Here is a 12,465-nt window from a genome sequence, read left to right on the forward strand (position 1 = left end):
CTGACTAGAAAAAGTTTTAAACTGAGAAAACGTATGATATATTTGTTAATTATATAAAAGGTGTTAAGTTACAATGTCAGTAGGCAATGTATGAACTATGTAATAGTAACCAGCTTTAAACCATCTGCCATATAAAAATTTCGTTTGTGGGAAAAAGTTACCTTCATAAGAGTACTGTATTCTCCAATAGGATGAATAGTTTTAGATTTATTAATTTATATTACAAACTGATATGTATATACATAAAATAAATGGAAATAGCGTTACGTTACTAGTCCGAAAAATAGGTGTTTACCGGACGAGTACGGTCAAGGTATTTTGGATGAGTAACGTACGATATATTTTGCCATACTACTAAACTAACCAAATAAAAAACTGTACAAATCCGTTATATATATTCCCACCGATTAAGGGACTTAACAATCACTACTACCAACTTCTAAAAAAGATTGTGTCATTTATTATCTCGTTGACTTTTACCATTTCATAACCAGCAGTCCGGTTAAACTTCATTACAGTTCAGTAGGACGTAATAAAACGACATTTTCCTAAGCAGGCGGAAAATTTATGCTTTCCGTACTAATTTCAGAAGTGGAAAGTATATTTAAACAGTATATTGTAACGTAATATTATTTTCAGTATACGTTTGTTATGTGACTGTTCAAACCATGCAAACAATATAGTTCTTTAGTTAAAATTTTAAAACCACATTTTTCTAGAAAACGTTTAAGAGGCTAGCATGTAGAGATAATTAATATTTTATATTACAACCATATAAAAGAACATTATTTACAAATGCAAGAGTGTGCAAGACAGCTAAAAACAAAGGTCCTACTGTACTGGTTATTTACTTTGTCTAGTTATGAGCTTTTCTCATATTCACTGGGGCTAATGGAAAGTCTTAGTGACACATTCCATTACATTTCCATGATATTTATAAGGTAAAAATGTGTTGTTTAATATTAGAAGGTGTTTTTTTATGTTTGTTATTTTGTCCACAAATAGTGCAAATTGTGTTAACTGTAAAAGTAAATTATTATAAAAATGATAAATTATTTTTAAATCCTTGAACGATTCTTTTTTATCCGGATGTTTATGGTACCTATACGAATAAATTATAGTACCTTTTATAAAATAATTAAATGTTGATGATGTATAAAAATATAAATTAATATATAATTCATTTTAACTTTTTTATTGAAGGTAAACTTAGTTTAGTCATAAATTTTACGCTGTTTAAGTTATACTTATATAATGATCCCTTTAAAGAAAATGTATAACATGAACTCAAATAAAGCAACGAACCACCATTATATGTAGTATTTACTATCAAATTTTCTTGTAATTGTGTTAACCATTTATATTTAAATACTTTTGTCAACATTTTAATGTAATAAACTATTTTGTAATATATTTAAAAAAATGTATTGTATTTAATAATTAAATTAAGTGCATTTTGGTAATGAAGATAATAATAGTTTAAGTTGATTATTCGTATCTTATTAATGACCATTCCTTGAACGCCCCAGACCTCATAAAGCTTCCATTGTTGTCTAGAACATTCCGACATTAGGCTCTGCTTATTAAGATTGAGCGGTTCATTTATGACAAAATATGTTTACAACAGACTATCCTTAGTCACAGGTTGATAGGGAAAACCTTTGACTAGAAATTCCATCCCAATGTTAAATTTGTAGCAAGGTTTTCTTATCCAAATTATAGTAGTTGATGTGAGCCACCTAGATTGCGTTGTTCTAAATTACTAAATTCTGTCGAGTACACAAACTTTTTTACAAAATTATGGAATGACTTATGGTGAGTTATAGCAACCTTTATGACCCATCAACCTGGTCAGCAATAAAAAACTATAAAATAGAATCTTAGACACTAGCGCATTCTGTGTCTGGCTCACACAACTACGTTCTATTTTAGTATAAGATTTGCAACGGTTGGTACATATAGATGGGATGTCTACTTCAGTATCCAATAGTCAATGGTAAATCTTAACCAGATATATTTTTTTTTAATCAGTCTTTAACATATTTCATATTATCTTTATATTTAAGGGTAAAGCTTAAACCAGCCAATAATTTGTTATTATGTCTACTGGTCAACAGATTACAAAACCTTATTTTTTTCACTCCAGCTATTTTGAATAACGTGTTGAAGTTTAATATTCTATTATTAATGGAACAGGTGTTTATTCCCGTTTGGAGCAAAATTTACGAGAAGTTTAATTAATAACTAATAAATGTAACGAAGTTTTTGTAAACGTTATTTTTCATGCATGACGTTTTTCTTATTAAAAGATTTAGAGCAATCTAAGGTTTATAGAAACATTTTTCAATATTTACCCGTCTGAATTCTAAACTATATTACATTTTTTCTGACAGCAGCTTTTAACTTATGTAGCATTTAATTATTTTGTAAAAGTATTAGTTTGGCCTGTCATCAAATAAAATTAAACAGCTGTTATGTTTACAGTTATATTGTGAGCATCTCAATCAGTTTTTTACGACAAAATCTTTTATGCTAGTAAAGGGATTTTTATAAATAAAATAATGTTCGTCAGATCATATCTGGAGAAATAAGAATAATTTATAAGATAAAGAATGTATTTAAACTAAAATTAAACGTGAATATATTTTTTAAGTTAAAAGCTTGGTAAACAGTATGATTCAACGCCATTTTAAAGGCTTGACTAATGACCCTGTTAGACTCAGTGTTAAACAACACCATTTATCATATAAGATCCATTTGTATGTGGAACTTTTTCGGACTAAAGCAGAACAATAACTGTTATCACTTATAATTCTTCCAAAATAAATACACATTCAAGTAACAAGATTAACTATAATGATAGTTCTTAATAAATTTAATATTTTATTAAATGTTTTATATATTTTTCATATTCCTTTATACATGGCTTTCGTTTCTACGTGGTGAGTAGGGAAAATATAAATTTGTAGTTTATTAAAATTGGGGTTTTGTTATTCTTTTTATTTATTGTATTTGAGATAAATAGTTGTAACCTCTTATAGCTTAAATTTGTTTTGAGTGAAAAATGTAAAGAATTACTGAAGAAGCCTACACGACGAACCAATAAATCAATATTCAATGTTCAATATTGTTTCTCACAATTACGACACACACTCTACAGGAAAATAATGACAAACTCCACTTTACATGAAGGCACGAATATACAAAATATTTACCAGCGATATACATTTACATCCTAATTTTAAGCTATTGCTCAGCTATGTAAATTTTACCTTTATTCAATCCATCTTAAAAATACTTTTAATGTTCAAATAATTTCTATCCTTTGCAGCAAGACGCAGAGAAAACATTTTTTGTCTAATTCCCCTATTGAAGTTTTCAGCATATAAGTTTGACGGCTAGCTTTTTGCTAGTTTCAATTGCTAATAAATATACTCTTATTTCTAGTTCGTCAGCTGATTTAACATTTGGTATTCGCATCCTGAAGAAATATCGTCACAATGTTTTGAAACCAAATAAATAAATAACTAGGAGTACCTGTGTTATGTAATAATGTTTTGCAGTTTCTGAAGAATGTTAATGCTCTATTATGAAACCGATATATAACCATATCATGAGTTAGTTAGTGTAACTGGCAAGACAACAAGCAATGTCAGCAAATCATACTGTATGATTAGATATAACAACCACTGTACATAAAATCTACGAAACTGCTTTCATTTTTCCAAAACTTATACATTCGGTTTACGTAAAGGGTTAGTTACAAAATACAACGTTGAAAAGAATTATAATTTGTGCAATAAAATGTTGTAAAGAGCATGTTTTAATTGCGAATGGTTCGCAAGGAATGGCCGTTTTTTAGAACACGCCCCCCCCCCAATTTTTTTTTACTTCCCTATGTTTTGCAACCATTGTTGGAGAGAAAACTATACGTTTTGTTCTCTTCCGTGATACGTCAAACATAAAAAAAAATCTAAATGTGTTGCATTTTCAGATCATGCTCAACCCCGAATAGATGACTGACTAAATTAGTGTTATTGGATTCTTCATTTTACTATGTTTAACGTTAACATATAACACTTTTTCCATAACAGATACCTGTATAAACATAAAATATAAATGTGCTGTAGTACATTTTTCATCAAAGTGTTAAGCATATTAACAATGATGTAGAGACATGAATGTACACTTATCTTGACATATCGTGGAAGTTATTCAGATTCACACTTCATCACACTTTATACACAGGCTTGACTTGACATTATCAAGTGCACTTTAACACTTTGCGAGTAAGGTGCCTCAATGATGTTTATAGGGTGATTGATATAAGTGTGCCAGCCGTTTTATTCGAAAACTATAAGAGATATCAAAAAAAATTATAATGGTAAGTGCCTTGGATTTTTTATTTAAAAAATTGTAGTCAAGTCAAAAAAATCATTTTAGCCGCCATTTTTCTAATATGGCCGCCAACTTTGATTTTTCTTATGGAACACCCTGTATTTTATGATGTAATCTGGTAGAAAATGTAATTTTAAGACGATTTTATTCTTGTGATTTTTTTCATAAACCTAACCGTTTCAAAGATAATAATGGTTAAAGTTTTGAAATTTATGCATGAGAATGAGTTTCGTTAAAGGCCTAAGCGAGCATGCCAGCTGTTTTATTCGAAAACCATTGAAAATTATGTATATAGTTGTGTTTACTTTGGCGAAACTAAAAGGTGTATGCTTTAGTTTTAGTATTGTTATTAAAGTAATTTTTTTAGCTTATAGTTGATTTGATCGTTGACTAATTTGGAACTAATGTATATAGTTACTAGACATCACACACAGAATGTCATTCCATAGAAATTAACAAATTAAGTGAACACATTTGGTCTTGTAAGTATAAAGGTTTTAGTTTGGACGTTTAAAATGTATAAATAACAGTCATAAATAGTTACATAGAAGTAACATATTTAATAAAGATATAAAATATGTTTACCCAAATGAAAAGCTAATTTAGGTCAAGCAACAACTTTATACAAGTACATATTTATATTAATATTTTTTTTATTCAACATTAAAATATGCATAGAAATTTTTTCCAAAATATCCATATTAGAAAAAAAAACTATTCTTAATAATAAACGCATTTTATAATTTTGCTGTGTAGGATTTTCTAGAATGCGTTACTTGGTTTTGGGGGATATCTTAGAAGGCAATCCTGAAAACCATTTATTGTCAAAGTTGTGTGACAGAAATAGGTTTCTGGTCCATATCACAGCGGTATTTGGTTCCTTCTGTGCAATTTAAACTGTATGATATGGATGCTTTATGTTTTAAGTGAACTCCAACGTCATTAAAAAACTTTAGATTATTGATTATTTCACAGGATTAAAAGTTGTGTTAGGAAGTCACCCTAAAATCATATACAATTTATAGTTTGGTTAGGGAAAATATCACTATTGAGAAAGAACAAAAATGAGTATTACATTATATAAAATTAAAAGTCCAGGTGTGAAATACTGATTTTTTACTAATTTTGGTAATGAACACCGCTATGTTTATCTATGGTAAAAAACATAAAAATGAGGACTATATGAATGCCTGTATGTGTATGTAAATTAATTATTGTGATTGTTTCTTAGGCACGGTGCACTTACCAACGACCCCAAGTAGAATTCGGGCATACCTAAAACAAAAAAATGGATTATAAATTCTGTCGTACTATAAAACCCTATACAATTATTGCTATTTAACCATTGTATCTCATTACATATGTTTTAATATAAATCCAATAACATTTATCTATTCCGTAACGAAACAATCTAAAACTTGTATTAAGCTAAATTAAAATATAAAAACTAAATCAAGAGTGAAACTGAAAAAATGGCAATTTATTATGAAAAAAAAGGAAATAAACAAAAACAGTCTTATAAAAACGTCCTTATTTATAAATAAACATTTTTTTTATTATTAATAGAAGTTCTAAGATATTCAAGCGAAGGTAATGAAAGATGAGTCTCTATGGCAGTGTATTCACTTTGTGTGTAGATAGCTTTGACCCAGTATAGCTTGGAGCCATTCTAAGCTCTAAATAGAAGGTGAAAGAAAAACGGTTAAATTTATATGCACGTTGGTAAGTAAATTCAAACAAATACTGCACTAGTCAATGCAATAAAAGAATTAAATTTTTAGTATTAATCTTTCAAAAAAAAAAAAAATGAATGCTTTTTCGATTTATTCCAGGCAATGTATTATTTATAAATTTAATTCATATATTGTTTTTAGCTTAAGAATATTTCCATCTAAATTTATTACCTTTTTCTAGGTTTATAAATGTATTAAAAACAGACCTTAACAGTTATACAAGGAGTATTGAAAGATTATCCAATGGTATATGATATTTAACCCGTATGAAAGAAAACATTCTACAATGTTTTACATTTCAATTCAAAATAATTTACTTAAATGACTCATTAAACAAACTTTTTTGAACTAGTTTCACGCACATTTACAACCACTCTAGCTTAAGTTGGCGTTAAAAGTATTAGACACATATTATTTCTGTAATACATACTAGTCCTAAAAGACTAGTACCACAACAAAACCTCATACACTTCAAACAAAACAAATAGGCTACAGATAGGAAAAGGAAATCAAAGTTCACTAAGCTAGGCTTGATTAAGTTAAGTTAGGCATTTTCGTAAATCTAGACTACAAACCAAAGACCATTCCACACCAGCCCTACCAACATCCTTGGGCAACCTATACCAAAGACCAAACCTCCTATCTCCTATAAAAAAAAGCAATTATGGTTAAAAATATTTCAAAAACTGACGTAGGTGCAAACCAAGAAAACCAAAATGACTCTACACCAAACCCTACTCTCTGTGTAGTATGTGAACAAAACGTTGAGGAAAATGACAAGGCAGTTGAATGCGACTGCAAAAAATGGCACCACACCAGATGTGCCGGCATTACGGATAAGCAATACAAAGCTATGGTATCTGACAGATTCATACTGACATGGGTATGCAAAGATTGTAAACAACTTAGACCTAACCATAACTCAAATGATGCGAAAACACTCGCCAGCCAATCAAATCAAGGCTCGACAGGACTCGTCCAACAGGAAACTTCTGAGACAAACCCTGAAGATGGGCCTAAATCTACAGCAGACCACCCCCTGAACACACAAATGAACTGTATTGTGGATATCCTAATGAGTGACATCGAAAATCTAAAGAAGCAACTCCAAGACAAAAATCAAGAAAATCTTAAACTATCCGAGACAATTGCTATAAAAATGGAGATAATCTATAAATTAGAACAGACTGTCTATGACCTATGTAAAGATTTTAACACCAACTCCGGTCCGAACATCAACAACGTAGCCAAAGATATCAATAGGCAAACAAATAAAAAAAACAGGACCAACCTATCAGTCTAGGCCTACACAAAAAGAAACCCCACTGAACAAACAGACAATAGTACTACCGGTACCCACACCGAACCACAGCAAAACCAGTGCACTGTCTCCATATTCTCACAGCCAGACCCCAACATCGAAGGAACAAATCGCACCTAAAGACCAAATAAACTGCTACCCTCCAAAACAAAAAAGTGGTCAAAACAAAACCCCTCTGGAAAAAACCCAACACGCTAAGCCAAAGGAAAAACTTCAAAACACAGAAGCAATAATAATCAGCGACTCGCTCCTCCGTGGTACAGCCAACATCATAGAAACAGAATACAAAGCTAACATAACCTCAAAAATAATGCCAGGCTGTAAAATTAGAGATTGTAGCAAGTACTTGACTGAAATGGAACACAACCCTCACAAAATCATTTTAAATGTAGGTTCAAATAACACTATAGACGCAAAGACCCCAAACCATGTAATGCGGCCCATTTGGCTTACAATCGAGGCTGGCATGAAATATTTTAAGAATACTAAATGGTACGTCAACAGCATTCCTTACCGCTATGATGTCGAAAATGACTTCATCTACAAAGTTAATGAAGCGCTTATATTCATGTGTGAAGAACTAGGCGCAAAATACATAGACACAAGCTCAGTGCTTACCAGCGAGTGTTTTGCCCTTGACGGAGTTCACCTCAATAGGAGGGGGTCATGGAGATTAGCAAAGATGATCCTAGAAGAGGCTGATCTACAAGGACAGGGAAACACTAAACCTGTAGGCCTACCCAAACAATCTAAAAATAAGGAAATCCCCACCGTACACCAACCCCAGCTCTTCACTGATGACAATACAAAAGAAACTGAAGCCCGACTACCCACTGATGACGACGCGGAGGAAACGGAGAAAATGGATAAGACAAACCCTGACTTCCCACCAAACCAAAACAATATATGTGAAGAACATATAGGCATACACCACAAAGCCTGACTTGAAGCCCACAACTCGCCAACACTCACAACCTGCATCCCAAAACCAAGACAAAATCTAAAAAAGACCTGTAATACTGGAACAACAATATACTACTTAAATATACAGAGAGGCCTGCAAAAGAAAATTGATAAACTGATTTTTGAAATAAACAGCGTCAACCCTGAAATCCTCATAATTACAGAACACGGACATAAAACTGAGCAACTAAACCAGATTTACCTTGATGGCTACAAACTTGCAGCAGAATTCTCTCGAAAAACTCACCTATGGGGAGGAGTTGCAATCTATGTTAAGAATAATATAACCTCTACAGCAATACAAACCATCTCCACCAAGGACTTCAACCAGGAACAGACTGCAGAATTTGCCGTGGTACAACTAAATAAAAAGAAACAAAGCTTAATAATAATTGGGGCATATAGATCACCTGACCAAAACAAAAACCAGTTTTTTGACATTGCAGATAGCCTACTACAGCAATTTTCCAACAAAAAGAAAAAAATAGTTATCTTGGGTGACATAAACATCAAACTACAAAACCAAGATGATAAAGATGTTAAACAACTTTCAAATACACTAAAATCTCACAACTTACATCAAATTGAAACTTCTTTCACCAGAATAACCCCGACTTCAAAGAACTGCATTGATGCCTGCATTACAAACATAAACCCATCATTAATTAAAGCTACAGCGCAACAAAGTAATATATCAGACCACGAAGCAATTGTATGCAAGATATCTGATTTCTCCGCTCCACTTACAACGCCTTTTAAAAAAATGATCAGGCCTATTACTCCCCAAAATCTAGATTTGCTGAAAACCAAACTAAAAAATGACAATTGGGAAAATGTCTATCAAAACCCCTCTGTAGACGACCAGTATAGGGCACTAATCCAAACCATAAGACTAAATATGGATGAAACCATGCCCAGGTTCCTTAAAACTATTAAAAACAAAAATCCAAACCGTTTTTGGGATGAAAATCTGCACAAACTCAGAAGTAACCTACAGACCGCACAAAATAAATACAATCTAACCGGAACAGACAAAGATAACGCCACCTACAAAAAGCTGAAGAAAATATATGACCTGGAAATAAAAGACAAAAAACGTAAACACATTTCAAACAAGATCAAGAGCTCCAGCAACCCAATAAAGGAAATATGGAACACCATAAACAAGGAAACAAACTCCAAAGCAGATTATATTGATAGGCCACTCACCCTGAACGTTAATCAAAACCTCACTAACGACCCAGGCTTGATCAGTGACACCTTCAACAGATACTTTGTATCCCAGGGTAACAATACTCGAATAAATGATCCTCACCCTCCTACAGACCAGCATGAAACTACCAACTTAACACAAGCCTTCGAATTATCAAATTTTAAGCCAATAACCATGGACCAACTCAAACAGATCTTCAAAGCACTACCACCAAAAAACTCATGTGGGTATGATGAAATTTCAAATAGAATTATCAAACACTGCCAGAGCGAAATCGCACCACCCCTTCTTCATATCATAAACTCTTCGATTAATCAAGCAAAAGTCCCATCTGGAATGAAAACTGCAACAGTATATCCTAAATATAAAAAAGGAGACAGTACTTTGATGGAAAACTACCGTCCGATATCAATCTTACCGACACTATCTAAATACCTCGAAAGAATAATCTATACACAGATCATGGAACACCTAACCAACCTACAGATACTATCCCCTCATCAACACGGGTTTAGAAAAAACAAATCTATCAACTCAGCACTAAATGAACTCCATGAAGCAATTACCATCCTCTGGGAAAATAAACAACCAGCATCAGGACTCTTCTTAGACATACAGAAAGCCTTTGACAGCCTAGATAGAGATATACTGTTTGACAAACTATACCAAATTAATATAAAAGGAAACGCACTAAATTGGATTAAAGACTATTTCAAAGATAGGCAACAACAGGTTGAAATAATTCACCAGATAAATAAAATACAAACAAAAACTAAATCACCCACTCAACTAACTAAACGAGGAATTCCTCAAGGATCTGTACTCGGACCCCTCTACTTCTTGATATACATCAATAGCTTCCCAAATCATCTAACACCAGAAAAAACTTGCATAATGTTTGCTGACGACACCACCATCATTTATCCAACATCATCTACAAACCATGCTGAAACAGAAAACACCCTAAAACTGGCATCAGAAATATGTTCTTCACTAAACCTCAAAATCAACACATCAAAAACTGTCAACATAAACTTTACAGCATCGAATCAACCTGACCATAACCCACCTGCAAACTGCACCTTGATCACAATGGCAACAGAAACCAAATTCCTCGGTATCACCCTGGACAAAAACTTATCCTGGCACCTACATATAGAAAACCTGGAAAAGAAATTGTCAACAACACTCTTTGCAATAAGAAGGATTTGGTCAGTGACTGATAAGAGTACAGCCAAAATAGCATACTTTGCCCTATTCGAAAGTCACTTGAGGTATGGCATCATAGCCTGGGGCTCAGCAGCAGACTACCATCTACAAAAGCTACTAATACTTCAAAAAAGAGCTGTGAGATCAATTGAACAACTGCAATATAGGGAACACTGCAAACCTTTTTTCACAACCAACCAAATCCTAACTTTACCCTCCTTGTACATCCTAGAAATAATGAAATTCCTAAAAAATGACCCCCCCCAAACCAGAAACAATTGCCATAACTACAACCTCAGAAATTTACAGACAAACTACAATCTACAACCAAACAGACTCACTAAAACCAGCAGAAATCCAAAAATAATAGGAACTAAAATATTTAACACACTGCCAAACAACCTGAAATCAATAGATTCAAACACTCTTTTCTTAAAAAAACTGAAACAATACTTAATCAACAAACCTTACTATAGTCTAAATGAATATTTCGAAGACCACACACCCTACAACAATACATAACAACATCCAAAGAAGAAAGAAAAAGAAAAAACAAGAATTTTTGACGATTCCCTGGTCTCAACGACTATGGAGAAGAGGACCTAGGTAAAAGGTAAAAGGTAAAAGTCCTAACATGTTCTGTGTACATATTAGCCTTAAAATAGATAAAATACACAGAGTGTAAGTATGTTTTTACTATGCAAAGTATTCACTGACCAGGTTGTAGAAAATCATTAAATACCAGTCATAACGGACAAATATTTAACTCAAAGAATGCACGCAAAAATGTTCTTACAGAACAACAATGTCAATAAACTCTAGAACGCCTAAAACGAAATTACTTGTACTCTTAGCTTCATTAACAGTAGGATAGTCAATAATTAGAACTTTAAACAGTGCACCAGTAACTTCAATGCCGCACTTTATTACTTTTTTGTTGTTACTACTTACTTTTTATATTACTTTTTGTATTACTTTTCAATTATTTGAACTGTAATGGCGACCATAGGAAGGTAGGTAGTCTAAGCCAAGTATGAACGTAGAATGTAGGATGATTGGCGCCATCTTGTAGTCTTGTTAGTGACTAAGGCCGACATGTTCCTTAGACATAACTTTTATACAGCCAATAGCAACTAAAAGACCTACAGTTCATAGTGAAATCCGAACTCATTTTTGCCTCGTGATTTAGGAATTTGTCTATTTATCAGAATAGTACTGCGGATAGTCGTAGTACTCACTAGTGTGGACGTTAATCCACACCATGGAGTACCACATCCATAGATCATGACTAAAGTGAAATAACAATAAGTTCATGACAATAAGTGAAACCAAGTTGAACACTTTATTATTTTATAAGTCAGGTAAAACAATTGTAATCCCTTAAGGCAATTTAAGAGTGAAGGTCAGCAAATGTAATAACGTTAAAAGAAACCTTGTTCTAAAGAGAACAACATAATTTAATGTAACAGTATAGATTTTAATATTTAGTTGTAAAAATAGTTATAGAAATGTCTATTAAATTGTTTTGTCCTAGAACGCTGGGCACGAGCAATGTATTGGTTTTTGTACAAAGTTACTTCAGGCTACACCTAGGGTTTTCGTCATTATCACTTGGATACAATCCAATG

At 32.4% G+C, this 12,465-nt stretch overlaps 1 protein-coding gene across 3 annotated transcripts in view; it reads right to left on the minus strand.

Annotated features, from left to right (window-relative positions):
- LOC128996268 (hemicentin-2) overlaps nt 1–12,465 on the minus strand; it is a 420,963-nt gene that overhangs the window by 286,702 nt on the left and 121,796 nt on the right. The gene's annotated exons all lie outside the window — the stretch shown is intronic.

Source organism: Macrosteles quadrilineatus, unplaced genomic scaffold (genome assembly GCF_028750875.1).
Source record: "Macrosteles quadrilineatus isolate MER2022 unplaced genomic scaffold, UCM_ALF_1.0 Scaffold_6__1_contigs__length_79288215, whole genome shotgun sequence".
In the NCBI taxonomy this organism is placed as follows: domain Eukaryota; kingdom Metazoa; phylum Arthropoda; class Insecta; order Hemiptera; family Cicadellidae; genus Macrosteles; species Macrosteles quadrilineatus.